Source organism: Papaver somniferum, chromosome 3 (genome assembly GCF_003573695.1).
Source record: "Papaver somniferum cultivar HN1 chromosome 3, ASM357369v1, whole genome shotgun sequence".
Taxonomy (NCBI): domain Eukaryota; kingdom Viridiplantae; phylum Streptophyta; class Magnoliopsida; order Ranunculales; family Papaveraceae; genus Papaver; species Papaver somniferum.
In genome coordinates, this window is record NC_039360.1 from 101,840,871 (window position 1) to 101,856,150 (window position 15,280).

Sequence of the window (15,280 nt, forward strand, 5' to 3'; positions counted from 1 at the left end):
CTCGAATTTGGTTGGGAAATCTGACCAAATTCGAACTCAGAAAGGAGCTAGAATTGTTTGTGAAGGTTGCAGGAAGAGAGGGAAGAGGGATTTCTCCCAAGTAAATTTGAAAGTGTGTTTTGTAGGGGGTTCTCTTATACATAGCTTTCAAGCTAGGAAGTTGGAGACGGTCAGTCCATATACATACGGATTATTGGATTCCACATTTAGAGGATTCTTTAGATCGAATTTTTTCCTCTAGGAACAACATGTTAATACTTGTATTTGATCTTGTTGATCAAGAAAAAGAGGAATATTTCTGTCACAGGACGGAAAATTACGCCTAGCGCGCCAGGACGCGCATGCCATCCGATGCGCCACTCTGATTATAATGATCCTTCCCTCCACTGATATTATCCCCACTTAGCCACTGTGGTAATCCGACAGTGTGGGGTTTTCAACGGGCATCTCTACGGTAATCCAGCAACAACTTCTCGGGAGGTCACCCATCCCTGGGATTACTCCCACCCGAGCACGCTTAACTGCAAAATTTTCTGCCAACCCTGGACACTATTGTACTGAAAAGGCCTTGGTGTTAGGAAAGGACAAACCATTACCTATATTCCAATCAGTGAACCCTACCCGTCGAATAGGTGTATTACAATAACACCACCTTAAATTGGAGTCGTCCTCGGTTCCGAAATATATAAAAGCCCAGATCTCCGATGTTCCCTAACCCTCATGAGACAAGCACCTGGACCAACCCCGTCCAGCGTACCTTCCCACCCTCGGCAGGTGACCCGTCGTCGGCTCTGATACCATTTGTAATGACCCTTCTCTCCACTAATATTGTCCCCACTTAGCCACTGCAGTAATCCGACAGTGTGGGGTTTTCAACGGGCATCTCTACCGTAATCCAGCAGCAACTTCCCGGGAGGTCAGCCATCCCTGGATCTGATAGCATTTGTAATGACCCATATTCGGCAGGTAAGGTTCGCCGATTGGAATATAGGTAATGCTTTGTCCTTTCCTAACACCGGGGCCTTATCAACACAATTGGCTCCAAAGTAGGTGGAGCGTGCTCGGGTGGGAGTAATCCTAGGGATGGGTGACCTTCCGGGAAATTGTTGTTGGATTAACGTAGAGATGCCCATTGAAAACCCCATATTGTCGAATTACCGCAGTGGATAAATGGGGACAATATCAGTGGATGGAAGAGTCATTACACTGATGCTACTAACCGGGCCTTAAAAATCCTCTTCGCTCCAGGAAAATGCACGTTCATTTTCCCCTGCAAGCATGCTCAACAATCGAGATGCAACTAACTTAGCTTCCACACCGTTCCAACTTGCGTATATGCCATTGGAGACCTAATTCCATCTTCCTTACTTAGTTTCGGCATTGCTGAAAGCATGTACTGAACTTGCTCGTGCCAAGGGTGCATCAATCAAGCTAATGTCATATTTTTCTTAGGTTATGCAAGCTCCGCTAACTTGCATATTGATATAGTTTACTTTTATGGCCATGCCTAATGCACCATTAGTACCTGCTTACATCAAATGCTTGATAGGAAGCATGAGCATCCGAGGAATGAAATGTAACTTGCCTCATCAAGTTTGGCCAAAATAATCTCTTGTATATCAATGCCAAGCCAGATGATATGAGAGGTCAATATGTCGCAATCATCTCGCAATTAGACGATATGAGCGACAATGTGTTGGACCGATAATGTTGCAACTCATTGTGGCTGCCTAAGTACCCTTCCCTACTATAAATGGATCAAGAACTGACCATAATTCATCCTCGAGCAATAATGACATGGTCTGTGTAGGCCATTTCGTCAAAATGCATAAAGGTTGCGCATAACTTAGTCCAAAACATGGCATAGTGATTTCTTCGCATCACATTCCCCCATCGAAAAGGATACACGGCTATAAATGAGACCTAAGCATCATTTATACTTTTCTGGCTTCACAATCGCAATGAAGTCTTTATGTCATTAACCTGGTTTTAGAAGAAGAAAACCCAAGGTTAAAGGAGAAACGACTCTAGTAGGCAAACTAGTATCGCACGTAAGGTGTGGGGATTAGTTTTGCACAATACTAGATGTCTCCTTTATATATCCTTTCAAATCAGGGTTTTGCCTTAGTTACAAAGCAATCAATATTCACCGTTAGATGAAAACCTGATTTAGATTCAATCTAATATTTCTCAACCGTTAGATCGAAAACAAAGCTTGTCATACACAAATGATTGTACGCTTCTAGGTTTGTTAACCGCACCCAAACGTGTACATTGTTGGTTCAACAATAGTATACCCAAAGAGGTTAACCATATGAGTGTTTCATACCAACCATGTTCTTCTTAACCATAACTAGTTCAGTTGACTCAAATGAACTAGTTAAGAGAGTTGTTCAATTGCAAGGAAATCATATGTAAGTACACAAGGCACAGTTGAAGCATAGATGATTTGATTCACTCGAATCGGTTCATGAACTTTAATAGCCACGGTTTGCAAATGCATTCCTTAGTCTTTTAAGATTAAGTTCAGAAATCATCTTTAGATATATAACCTTCTCAAGTCCGCAGACTAGGTTCGCGGACTTAAGACACCGGATAGAGTTTACAAACTCCAGCAGAAATTCTCGAGTTCGAGAACTTCGCCGGTTCGCGGACTGGGTTCGTGAACTTGGCTCACGCAACTAGTTTGTCAACTCCAGCAGAAATTCTTGGCTTGAGAACTTCGGCAGTTCGCGGACTTGACACTTTCCATACTTCCGGTTCTCTTGATCAACAAAGTTCGAAAACTTCGGTTCAAGGAATCCATGGTTATGTAGTCTAAACTCTCATTCCAATCACTGAAACATTCTTAGAGGACGTTATACAGTTGTTACACTATTTCTCGTCAAAGCAATTTTCAAAGTGATTGAAACATTAATGACTTTTGTCAGTAGATAAAGACAAACTTGGTCGAAGCGAAAAGCTTACTAACACATATTTCGAGATACAGATAGGAGAGGTATACTCGGCTCGAAATACCAAATGTGTACAATCTAGTCTATATATATAGCATACGACTTTTGTCTCAAAGAGTAAGAGATAAAATAGATATACTTTTGAGTGACAGATAAGTTCAAGTCTCCACGTACCTTTTTGTCGAGAAGTTCCACCGGTTCCTTGAGTAGATCTTCTACTTGTATGATGAATCGCCATGAAGTCCTTGATCTCAACTACACTTACTATCCTAGTCCGAGACTTAGCTATAAGAGACTATAAATCAAGACCTATAGTTTTGATCGCTAACATTGACAAACATGCTTTAGATAGCAACGCATGCGAGTTTGACCGAGCAGTTCTCTAACAATCTCCCCCTTTGTCAATTTTAGTGACAAAACTACCAATGCATATGGAATACAAAAGAGATAATGAAACTTTAGTAGCTCCTATTCCACATGTCTAATCTTCAACATTCCTCGAAATCTTCGTCACTTCCAAGTACTCCAATGATCCCAAATGTTGTAAGTTTAGCATCACCGTTGTTGAAGATCCGTAGCTATAACAATGAGAAAGCGTCGGTCTCAATCATTATTATACAGTGTCATAGTATTACTACACAGTGTCAAAGTCCAATTGTATCACAACTTCAACAATAACACTATGGTGATATGTTTCACTCCCCCTTAGTCAATACTCCATCTCATATGAAAACCACTCCCCCTTACACAATGATCCGAAAACCATATGTATTTGTATTGTGAACTACATATTAATTCTCCCCCTTTTTGTCAATAAAATTGGCTAAGGTACAAGAACGAGATCATAATGAAATTTTCGTAAGAGACATTTCATGACTGAGCGAAAGAAACACACATCATCTTATTTAGATTCAATCATATAGCCGAGGATAACCACATTCATCAAGGAGTTTAAAGATACAAGATAACCCCTCTAAAATTCCACAGCCGCACACCCCTCAAGATATGACCATTAAGCACAAGTTCAAAAGAACTCTCCCCATTTGATGTCATTCCCGAAAGAACAACAACGAGCGACCTTAATTTCAAGAGAAACGAAGGATTTTTATTGCACACCAAAACCATGAGAATGATTTTTATATCCAAAACTCAATCAAATTATTCATAAGTAAACCCATGAATAATTCAATCGGAATACATAATCAAATTAAACACAAAAGTGATCAATTTAATTCATTTTGCTCAACATAAGTAAACTTACGGAGCAACGACTAAGATAACCATATAAGAGAGTGATTGGCTTAATCGTTCATATACTCAACACAAAAGAACTTGTGGAGTAATAACTAAATAACCAAGAAGATGATTAATTTAGTTCTAAATGCTCAACATAACGTACCTCACGGAACAACCAACAAATCTAATCAAGAATAATCAACTTAGTTGTATCGTGCTCAACATAAGATACATCACGGAGCCTCACGGTAATACAAAAAGATGGATCAATGAAGATCAATACCGTGGATTACACAAGGATTCATTCTTTTGCACAAGCATATACAATAGCAATAATCCTTGGATACAAAAGATTTTAACCTATCTTCCGTCAAACATTGAAAATATAGGCATAACTTTTGTATATGTCAAAAGTCTATTCATCCTTAAATCAATACATGAATACCGATCGTGAACGACTTTACTTTTGACAAAATATGGGACAACATAGTTCACGGACGCAAACACCAATATCCCATAACAGGTTGCAACATAACAAATCAAAAATATTGCAAAACATCATCCTCCAAATAGTTTTAGAATTTAAACCAAAAAACCTAAAAACAAGAAGATGAAAAACAATAACTATGTGTAGTCACAATCATCGCTATTCAAAACACTAGTTATTCTTCCAAATAAACCAAAAAGAAGACTTACTAGGCAACTAAACTCAATTTTCCTTGATGATTTCATACCTATGAAATGGTCCATCGAAATAGGAATCACTGATATCCTTGATCATGTTGACCGTAGAACACCATCTTCATAAGTTAAAACGTTAGTTTTTCAATCAACAATGCGAGCATAATGACGAGCCTTTGCGCAGTCAAGGATAACTTTCTTCTGATTTCTGATCAAGATATTCTGAGTACCAAGGATTTTTGTCTGACCATCAATGAGCTGGTTTATCTGCAGTTGAAGGTTAGAAAGTTCGCTCTTGACATCATTCTGAACACGAATTAGATCCTTGACAGATTCTCCAATCCAAGAGTTATACTCTTTCCTTTCAAGCATCTTCTTCATGATGAACTCTTGAGCAGAATCACATCCTTTGAGATCATCCTCCAGGTTAGGGTTAACTTCTTCTTTTGGAACAGTTTTCATCGATTTCCTTTCTGAAGATTAATGAACGCCTATAAGATTTATATGTATTCAAATATACACCCCTGATAGAAACCCTAGAGTTCCTTGAGGAGATATGGACGCTCTTGGGCCGATCGAAATGCCAAAGTAAATAGACCCAATTAGAAACACTGCATACTATGTTGTTTTCCAAAGAACCTTTGTCTCTAAAAAGTCATAGTGATGAAAGAAATAAATGCAAACCTAAAGAAAATCAGCAAAACATACTTGAGCATCTCTCAGACGTCATCCTTGTATCTCTCAAGTTAGATACAAGAATGGAGTTTTTCTACTAGGTAATAGAGGGAGACATAGTCTCACCAAAGGATCTGAGAGAATAGTTGTGATTTCCTCCAGGATATCTAATTTCAGCATTTCTTATCTTTTCTTGGTAGTCTCCAAATTTAGAGAACTGTCTCACAACTCTTCATGGAAGCACAGGGGAGGAATCTTTCTGATTAAACTGTCTAGGACCTCTAGAGATTAGTTCTAGGGGATTTTCGGAAACGGGTCTCCATACTCTAGACTTATATTTACCAGAGTTATTCTTATAAACACATGACATTCTTTCATGGGTAGCACAAGAATTTTTACCACTACAATGCAACCCAGTCCTGTAATGATTTCTAGGAAGGAGATCATTTTTATAAGAAGTCTGATTCCTTGTGAAGAGGTTCACTGCAGTAGCCATCTGACTATTTACTCTATTGACAGTGGAAAGAAGCAAATTACGATGTTTAGAAATTTGTTTCTTCCTGGTAAAACAATGGACATCATAGTAATTTTCTTTTCAACAGAAGGTACAGGTTCGTGAGGAGGACGCAACAGCAGGCACTTGTTTAGACTTCATAGCCATCAGAGAAGATTGTAAGTTATGAAAACCTTTCTTGACACAATATTTATCTGGAGAAGATTTCATTTTGTACAGTAACTCATGTGAATTAGTTTGTGCAGAAGAACTTTTTCTCAAGGTAGAGTTTTCCTTTTCCAAGGATTTGCACTGTCCATTGGCTAGAACAAATGATGCTTCAAGTTTCTCTTTCTCAACACGAAGTCTGTCAAGATCAGATGAATGTGTCTTGATCAAACATTTTTCTATAATTGAGCCTTCTTTGATCAGCTTTTCAAGATCACGAATCTTATCACGTTGTAGATTATTTACTTGAAGAAGTTTCTCAATATCCTTAAAAGAATGACTTTATGATGTTATAGAGTACATGTTCACGATCAATAGAATTTTCAAATTCATCAATGAGATGTTCATGATTCTGTAGATCAACAAACTCAGTAGAATTTTTTGCAATTTTGGTGGGCTCCATTTCAGCTTTTTCCATTGTGTCCAATGTCTCATTGGAGGAAGAGTGGTCAACACAAGATGGGACAGTCTTCCTACCTCGGGATTCGCAAGAATCAACTAAGGAGTAATCCTTTGAGGTATTTCCGAGACACTTGACAGAGTTGAAAGCTTTAGGAGGCATTTTGGTATGCGTAAGATATTTTGTCCTCAGACTCAGATTACCACAAACAAAGACTTATAAGGTCTTGAACGTGTTTTCCTGCTCTGATGCCAATTGAAAAAGCGGGGGTCTAACAACACCACCCAATATTTTGCTTAGCAATCTGTATGGACTAACTCGAATATATAATTTTGAGAGAATCAACAAGACTCAATCAATTAAAAACATATCTCTCTCTTGTTTTGATTTACTCAAGCTAATAGAAATCCACAAGTCCTAATCAAACACAAGGAATAACTTGGATAGTACCAAAGACCAATGTCCAAGGATCAATCAATGATAATCAACAACAAAAGGTTGGATTAATCTAATTGATGATCTAAACGCATAACCTGTATTATTTCAATTATAAAGATAAACAATATAATGCGGAAACTGAAATAACACAGACACCAGAAATTTTGTTAACAAGGAAACTGCAGATGCAGAAAAACCTTGGGACCTAGTCCAGATTGAATACACATTGTATTAAGCCGCTAAAAACACTAGACTACTCCAAGATAACTTCGGACTGGACTATAGTTGAACCCCAATCAGTCTCCCACTGATCCAAGGTACAGTTGTACTCCCTACGCCTCTGATCCCAGCAGGATACTGCACACTTGATTCCCTTAGCTGATCTCACCCACAACTAAGAGTTGCTACGACCCAAAATCGCAGGCTTTAACAATAAACAAATCCGTCTCACACAGACAAGTCTATCAAAGGATCAATCTGTATCCCACAGAAAAACCCTAAAAGTTTTTGTTCCGTCTTTTGATATTAATCAAGGTGAACAAGAACCAATTAATAATTCGGTCTTATATTCCCGAAGAACAGCCTAGATTAATCAATCACCTCACAACAATCTTAATCGTATGGTAGCGAAACAAGATGTCGTGGAATCACAAACGATGAGACGAAGGTGTTTGTGATTACTTTTATATCTTGCCTATCGGAGAACTCTCACGATCTCAATCAAATAAATATGATTGTACTATCACGATAGAAGATGCAAGATCAGATCACACAACTACGATAAAAGTAGTATCGGTCTGGCTTCACAATCCCAATGAAGTCTTTAAGTCGTTAACCTGGTTGTAGAAGAACAAAACCCAAGGTTAAAGGAGAAATGACTCTAGTATGCAAACTAGTATCACATGTAAGGTGTGGGGATTAGTTTTGTACAATACTATATGTCTCCTTTATATAGCCTTTGAAATCATGGTTTTGCCTTAGTTACAAAGCAATCAATATTCACCGTTAGATGAAAACCTGATTTAGATTCAAGCTAATATTTTTCAACCGTTAGATCAAAAACTTAGCTTGTCATACACAAATGACTGTACGCTTCTAGGTTTGTTAACCGCACCCAAACGTGTACATTGTTGGTTCAAGAATAGTCTACCCAAAGAGGTTAACCATATGAGTGTTTCATACCAACCATGTTCTTCTTCACCATAACTAGTTCAATTGACTCAAATGAACTAGTAAGAAAGTTGTTCAATTGCAAGGAAATCTTATGTAACTACACAAGACACAATTGAAGCAAAGATGATTTTATTCACTCGAATCGGTTCATGAACTTTAATAGCCACGGTTTGCAAATGCATTCCTTAGTCTTTTAAGATTAAGTACAGAAATCATCTTTAGATATATAACCTTCTCAAGTTCGCAGACTAGGTTCGCGGACATAAGATACCAGATAGAGTTTACAAACTCCAACAGAAATTCTCGGGTTCGCGGACTTGGCTCACGCAAGTAGTTTTTCATCTCCATCAGAAATTCTCGGGTTTGAGAACTTCGGTAGTTCGCGGACTGAGTTCGCCGACTTGGCACTTGCCATACTTCCGGTTCTCTTGATCAACAAAGTTCGAAAACTTCGGTTCAAGGAATCCATTGGTTATGTAATCTAAACTCTCATTCCAATCATTGAAACATTCTTAGAGGACGTTATATAGTTGTTACACTATATCTCGTCAAAGCAATTTTCAAAGTGATTGAAATATTCATGACTTTTGTCACTAGGTAAAGATAAACTTGGTCGAAGAGAAAAGCTTACCAACACATATTTCGAGATATAGATAGGTGAGGTATACTCGGCTCGAAATACCAAATGTGTATAATATAGTATATATATATATATATCATACGACTTTTGTCTCAAAGAGTAGGAGATAAAATAGATAGACTTTTGAGTGACAGATAAGTTCAAGTCTCCACGTACCTTTTTGTCGAGAAGTTCCACCGGTTCCTTGAGTAGATCTTCTACTTGTATGATGAATCGCCATGAATTCCTTGAGCTCAACTACACTTACTATCCTAGTCCGAGACTTAGCTATAAGAGACTATAAATCAAGACTTATAATTTCGATCACTAACATTGAAAAACATGCTTGAGATAGCAACGCATGCGAGTTTGACCGAGCAGTGCTCTAACAATCTCCCCCTTTGTCAATTTTAGTGACAAAACTATCAATGCATATGGAATACAAAAAAGATAATGAAAGTTTAGTAGCTCTTATTCCACATGTATAATCTTCAACATTCCTCGAAATCTTCGTCACTTCCAAGTACTCCAATGATCCCAAATGTTGTAAGTTTAGCATCACAGTTGTTGAAGATCCGTAGCTATAACAATGAGAAAGCGTCGGTCTCGATCATTGTTATACATTGTCATAGTATTATTACATAGTGTCAAAGTCCAATTGTATCACAACTTCAACAATAATACTATGGTGATATCAATGTAGTTGATCTCGGATTCTGGTTTATATCGGTCCCGAACGAGACACTGGTACAACGTTGTCTCGGAGAGATTCCGTTTTCAATTCTCGGAGTAATTTTGGTTCCAACTTTTATACATATAATTTCCACATATGCTAAAATATAATGAAATGATATCAAATAAACAAAACAAAGATAAATATTCGTTAAGAAAACACAAAAATGTAAACACTTTACTAATCCAGAGTCACTATTTCTAAATTTTATAGGTAAACCATAGATGTTGGTCATTTTGCACACTTTATACGAGTAATGAGCAATACCACTGATAAACAAGGGAGGGGTTCATTAAACTAAAGAACATTTTAGAGTAGAAACGTTTTTACTTATACTATACGTGTCGAGCTTGTGTATTCTTACGCATTTTATATTCTCACATGCAGCACAACACGTGTACACCTTTGGGGGAAATATACTTTAAACAAGTGTAGTCAATATCGGCCGTATTGGCCGATATATCGGGAATATTTCGTATATCGGCCTTGGAGCAGTAGGATAAGCATTCTATCGGTGGTACGATATCTTGGCGATAATATCGTCCGATATATCGGGGATATTTCGTGATCCTATTTTTCTTGATGAGCATGATGAAAATGATGAATGGTTGGATCCACAGAACTTGGAAGACTTGGCGGTAGAAGGTGATAATGTAACTTTGGATGATTTGCAAGATATTATTGGTGAAGAAAGTCGGCCAGTTGGTAGTAGAGGTGCATGTAGCTCTCGAAGTAAGTCTACTTACCCAACCGACTCTGAGTATGATGGATATGATACTGATCAATTGATGCTAGACACAGATTATGGACTACTTGATGGAGCTAATGGAGTTACTGAAGATGATGATATTAATAGTGGCTCGTATAATTTTGAATAAAACTGTAATATCCTTGTTTAATTACCATTTTAGGTAGTAAAATTTAAAGTTGTTGAAGTTACTCTCCTGTTTTTGGTTTGAACTTTTAACTTGTTTGATTACTATTTTAGGCAGTAAACTTTTAAGTTGTTGAAGTTACTCTTGTGTTTTTTGATAAAATTGATGGTAGCTATAAAATTATAGTCTCTAAATTTGGAACCGATATTTGAACGATAATATCCCTGATATAAAGTCGTACCAGTGTATCGGTCCTGGCCGAGATAAACCGATATCCGATATTAACTACATTGCTTTAAACTCTTTTTTCTCTTTCAATTTTAACAGGAAGAACAATTGAATATTGTACGTTGGTCTCTCACTAACTCTCCTTTTTCTTTTCACAGGAAGAACAATCAGCTACGTCCCTCTCTCATACGTGAACTCTTTCACTGAATGTTAATTTCTTCTTCGTTATATTGATGTACTTGCTCATTTGGGTGTTTCGAAAATATATAAATTAGGGTTTATATAATATTCCGTTCTCTTTTGAATCGAATCGCTAAATGATGTACAGTAATTCATATGAGTTTATACAAATTTAGGGTTTTGATTTATGATGGGATTGATCATGTTCTGTTACTTCTGTAATGAAACTAATTTATCTATTGCTATCCTTTTTGTTTTAGTTTCTTAGGATCTGCTAGAATTAATTGAGTTTTAATAAAAAGAAAAAGAACGGGATTCATGTATCCGATGGAAATTGAAAAGCTTCAATGAGAATCCATGAAACAGTAAAGCAAAAACAAAAATGAAAAAAAACAACAAAAAACGAGATTTCGGCCGATTTTCAGCAGAGATTTAACAATGCCGGCGAATTTACCGATGAAAATCCGTTTTGCCGAAAATGTCTATATCGGCTCCTCTATAGCCGAAACCGGAAAAATCGACGAGATATCGGCCGGCACGGCCGAAATCGACTACATTGGGTGATATGTATCTCTCCCCCTTAGTAAATACTTCATCTCACATGAAAAACCTCTCCCTTACACAATGATTCGAAAACCATATGTATTTGTAGTGTGAACTACGTATTAATTCTCCCCTTTTTCTCAATAAAATTGGCAAAGGTACAAAAACGGGATCATAATGAAATTTTCGTAAGAGACATTTCATGACTGAGAGAAATAAACACACATCATCTTATTTAGATGCAATCATATATCCGAAGATATCAACATTCATCAAGGAGTTTAAAGATACAAGATAACCCTTCTAAAATTCCACAGCCGCACACCCCTCAAGATATGACCATTAAGCACAAGTTCAAAAGAACTCTCCCCCATTTGATGTCATTCCCGAAATATCAACAACGAGAGACCTTAATTTCAAGAGAAACGAAGAATTTTTATTGGACACCAAAACCATGAGAATGATTTTTATATCCAAAACTCAATCAAATTATTCATAAGTAAACCCATGAATAATTCAATCGGAATACATAATCAAATTAGACACAAAAGTGATCAATTTAATTCATTGTGCTCAACATAAGTAAACTTACGGAGCAACGACTAAGATAACCATACAAGAGAGTGATTGGCTTAATCGTTCATATACTCAACAGAAGAGAACTTGTGGAGTAATAACTAAATAACCAACAAGATGATTAATTTAGTTCTAAGTGCTCAACATAACGTACCTCACGGAACAACCAACAAAGCGAATCAAGAATAATCAACTTAGTTGTATCGTGCTCAACATAAGATACATCACGGAGCCTCACGGTAATACAAAAAGATCGATCAATGAAGATCAATACCGTGGATTACACGAGGATTCATTCTTTTGCACAAGCATATACAATAGCAATAATCCTTGGATACAAAAGATTTTAACCTATCTTCCGTCAAAGATTGACAATATAGGCTTAACTTTTGTATATGTCAAAATTCTATTCATCCTTAAATCAATACATGAATACCGATCGTGAATGACTTTACTTTTGACAAAATATGGGACAACATAGTTCACGGACGCAAACACCAATATCCCATAACAGGTTGCAATATAACAAATAAAAAATATTACAAAACATTATCCTCCAAATAGTTTTAGAATTTAAACCAAAAAACCTAAAAACAAGAAGATGAAAAATAATAGCTATGTGTAGTCACAATCATCGCTATTCAAAGCACTAGTTATTCTTCCAACTAAACCAAAAAGAAGACTTAATAGGCAGCTAAACTCAGTTTTCCTTGATGATTTCATACCTCTGAAATGGTCCATCGAAATAGGAATCACTGATATCATTGATCCTATTGACCGTAGAAACACCATGTTCATAAGTTAGAACGTTAGTTTTTCGATCAACAATGCGAGCATAATGACGAGCCTTTGCGCAGTCGAGGGCAACTTTCTTCTGATTTCTGATCAAGATATTCTGAGTACCAAGGATTTTTCTTTGACCATCAATGAGCTGGTTTATCTGCAGTTGAAGGTTAAAAATTTTGCTCTTGACATTATTCTGAACGCGAATTAGATCCTTGACATATTCTCCAATCCAAGAGTTATACTCTTTCCTTTCAAGCATCTTCTTCATGATGAACTCTTGAGCAGAATCACAACCTTTGAGATCATCCTCCAGGTTAGGGTTAACTTCTTCTTTTAGAACAGTTTTCATCGAGTTCCTTTCTGAAGATTAATGCCTCCTATAAGATTTATATGTGTTTAAGTATACACCCCAGATAGAAACCCTATAGTTCCTTGAGGAGATATGGACGTTCGTGGGACGATCGAAATGCCAAAGTAAATAGACCCAATTAGAAACACTGCATATTATGTTATTTTCCAAAGAACCTTTGTCTCTAAAAAGTCATAGTGATGAAAGAAAGAAATACAAACCTAAAGAAAATCAGCAAAACATACTTGAGCATCTCTCAGACGTCATCCTTGTATCTCTCAAGTTAGATACAAGAATGGAGTTTTTCTACTAGGTAGTAGAGGGAGACATAGTCTCACCAAAGGATCTGAGAGAATAGTTGTGATTTCCTCCAGGATATCTGATTTCAACATTTCTTATCTTTTCTTGGTAGTCTCCAAATTTAGAGAACTGTCTCACAACCCTTCCTGGAAGCACATGGGAGGAATCTTTCTGATTAAACAGTCTAGGACCTCTAGAGATTGGTTCTGGGGGATTTTCAGAAATGGGTCTCCATACTCTAGACTTAGATTTACCAGAGATATTCTTATAAACACAATACATGCTTTCATGGGTAGCACAAGAATTTTTACTACTAGAATGTAACCCAGTCCTGTAATGATTTCTAGGAAGGAGATCATTTTTATAAGAAGTCTGATTCCTTGTGAAGAGGTTCACTGCAGTAGCCGTCTCACTATTTACTCCATTGACAATGGAAAGAAGCAAATTGCGAAGTTTAGAAATTTGTTTCTCACTGGCAAAATAATGGACAACATAGTGATTTCCTTTTCTAGAGAAGGTACAGGTTTGTGAGGAGGACGCAGCAACAGGCACTTGTTTAGACTTCATAGCCATCAGAGAAGATTGTAAGTTATGAAAACCTTTCTTGACACAATCTTTATCTGGAGAAGATTTCATTTTGTACAGTAACTCATGTGAATTAGTTTGTGCAAAAGAATTTTTCTCAAGGCAGAGTTTTCCTTTTCCAAGGATTTGCACTGTTCATTGGCTAGAACAAGTGATAAGTTTCTCTTTCGCAACAGGAAGTCTGTCAAGATCAGATGAATGTTTCTTGATCAAACAATTTTCTCTAATTGAGCCTTCTTTGATCATCTTTTCAAGATCACGAATCTTATCACGCTGTAGATTATTTACTTGAAGAAGTTTCTCAATATCCTTAGAGAATGACTTTATGATGTTATATAGTACATGTTCACGATCAATAGGCTTTTCAAATTCATCAATGAGTTGTTCATGATTCTGAAGATCAAAAAACTCGGTAGATTTTTTTTTGCAATTCTGGTGAGCTCCATTTCAGCTTTTGCCATTGTGTCCAATGTCTTATTGGAGGAAGAGTGGTCAACACAAGATGGGACAGTCTTCCTACCTAGGGATTCAGAAGAATCAACTAAGGAGTAATCCTTTGAGGTATTTCCGAGACACTTGACAGAGTTGAAACCTTTAGAAGGAATTTTGGTATGCGTAAGAGATTCTGTCCTCAGACTCAGATTGATACAAACACAGACTTATAAGGTCTTGAACGTGTTTGCCTGCTCTGATACCAATTGAAAAAGCGGGGGTCTAACAACACCATCCAATATTTCTCTTAGAAATCTGTATGGAATAACTCAAATATACTTTCAAGAATAAATAAACTAGGTGCAATCAGATATGAACCACCGTTAGTCAATCAAATCAATCGAAAATAAAAGGTAAACCGCAATTATCTAGTTCCCCACCAACGGTACACGCTAGAGCTTCTCAATCCCAAAGAAGACTTTAAACTGAGCGGTCGTAGGAGATTTCTCCTAATTAGGTTACTCTCCTCTCCGAATAGGCGGCTACACCAGTAACAACAACAAAAGAGGAAGTCTGTTGTTACGAAGGATTGGTTTGATAGAAAAGCAAACTTCAAGTATTTATAGACAAGGAAGTTTGGACACCAAGGAATTTCCAAAACCGAAAATATTCTCAAGATACTCATTAAAGCACAGATTGGGTTTTCATAATTCCTGGAAATGCTCTGTCCAAAAATAACGATCGAAATCTCTCGGAAAATCTAATTAGTAAATGCACATTACTAATTCTGGAATTT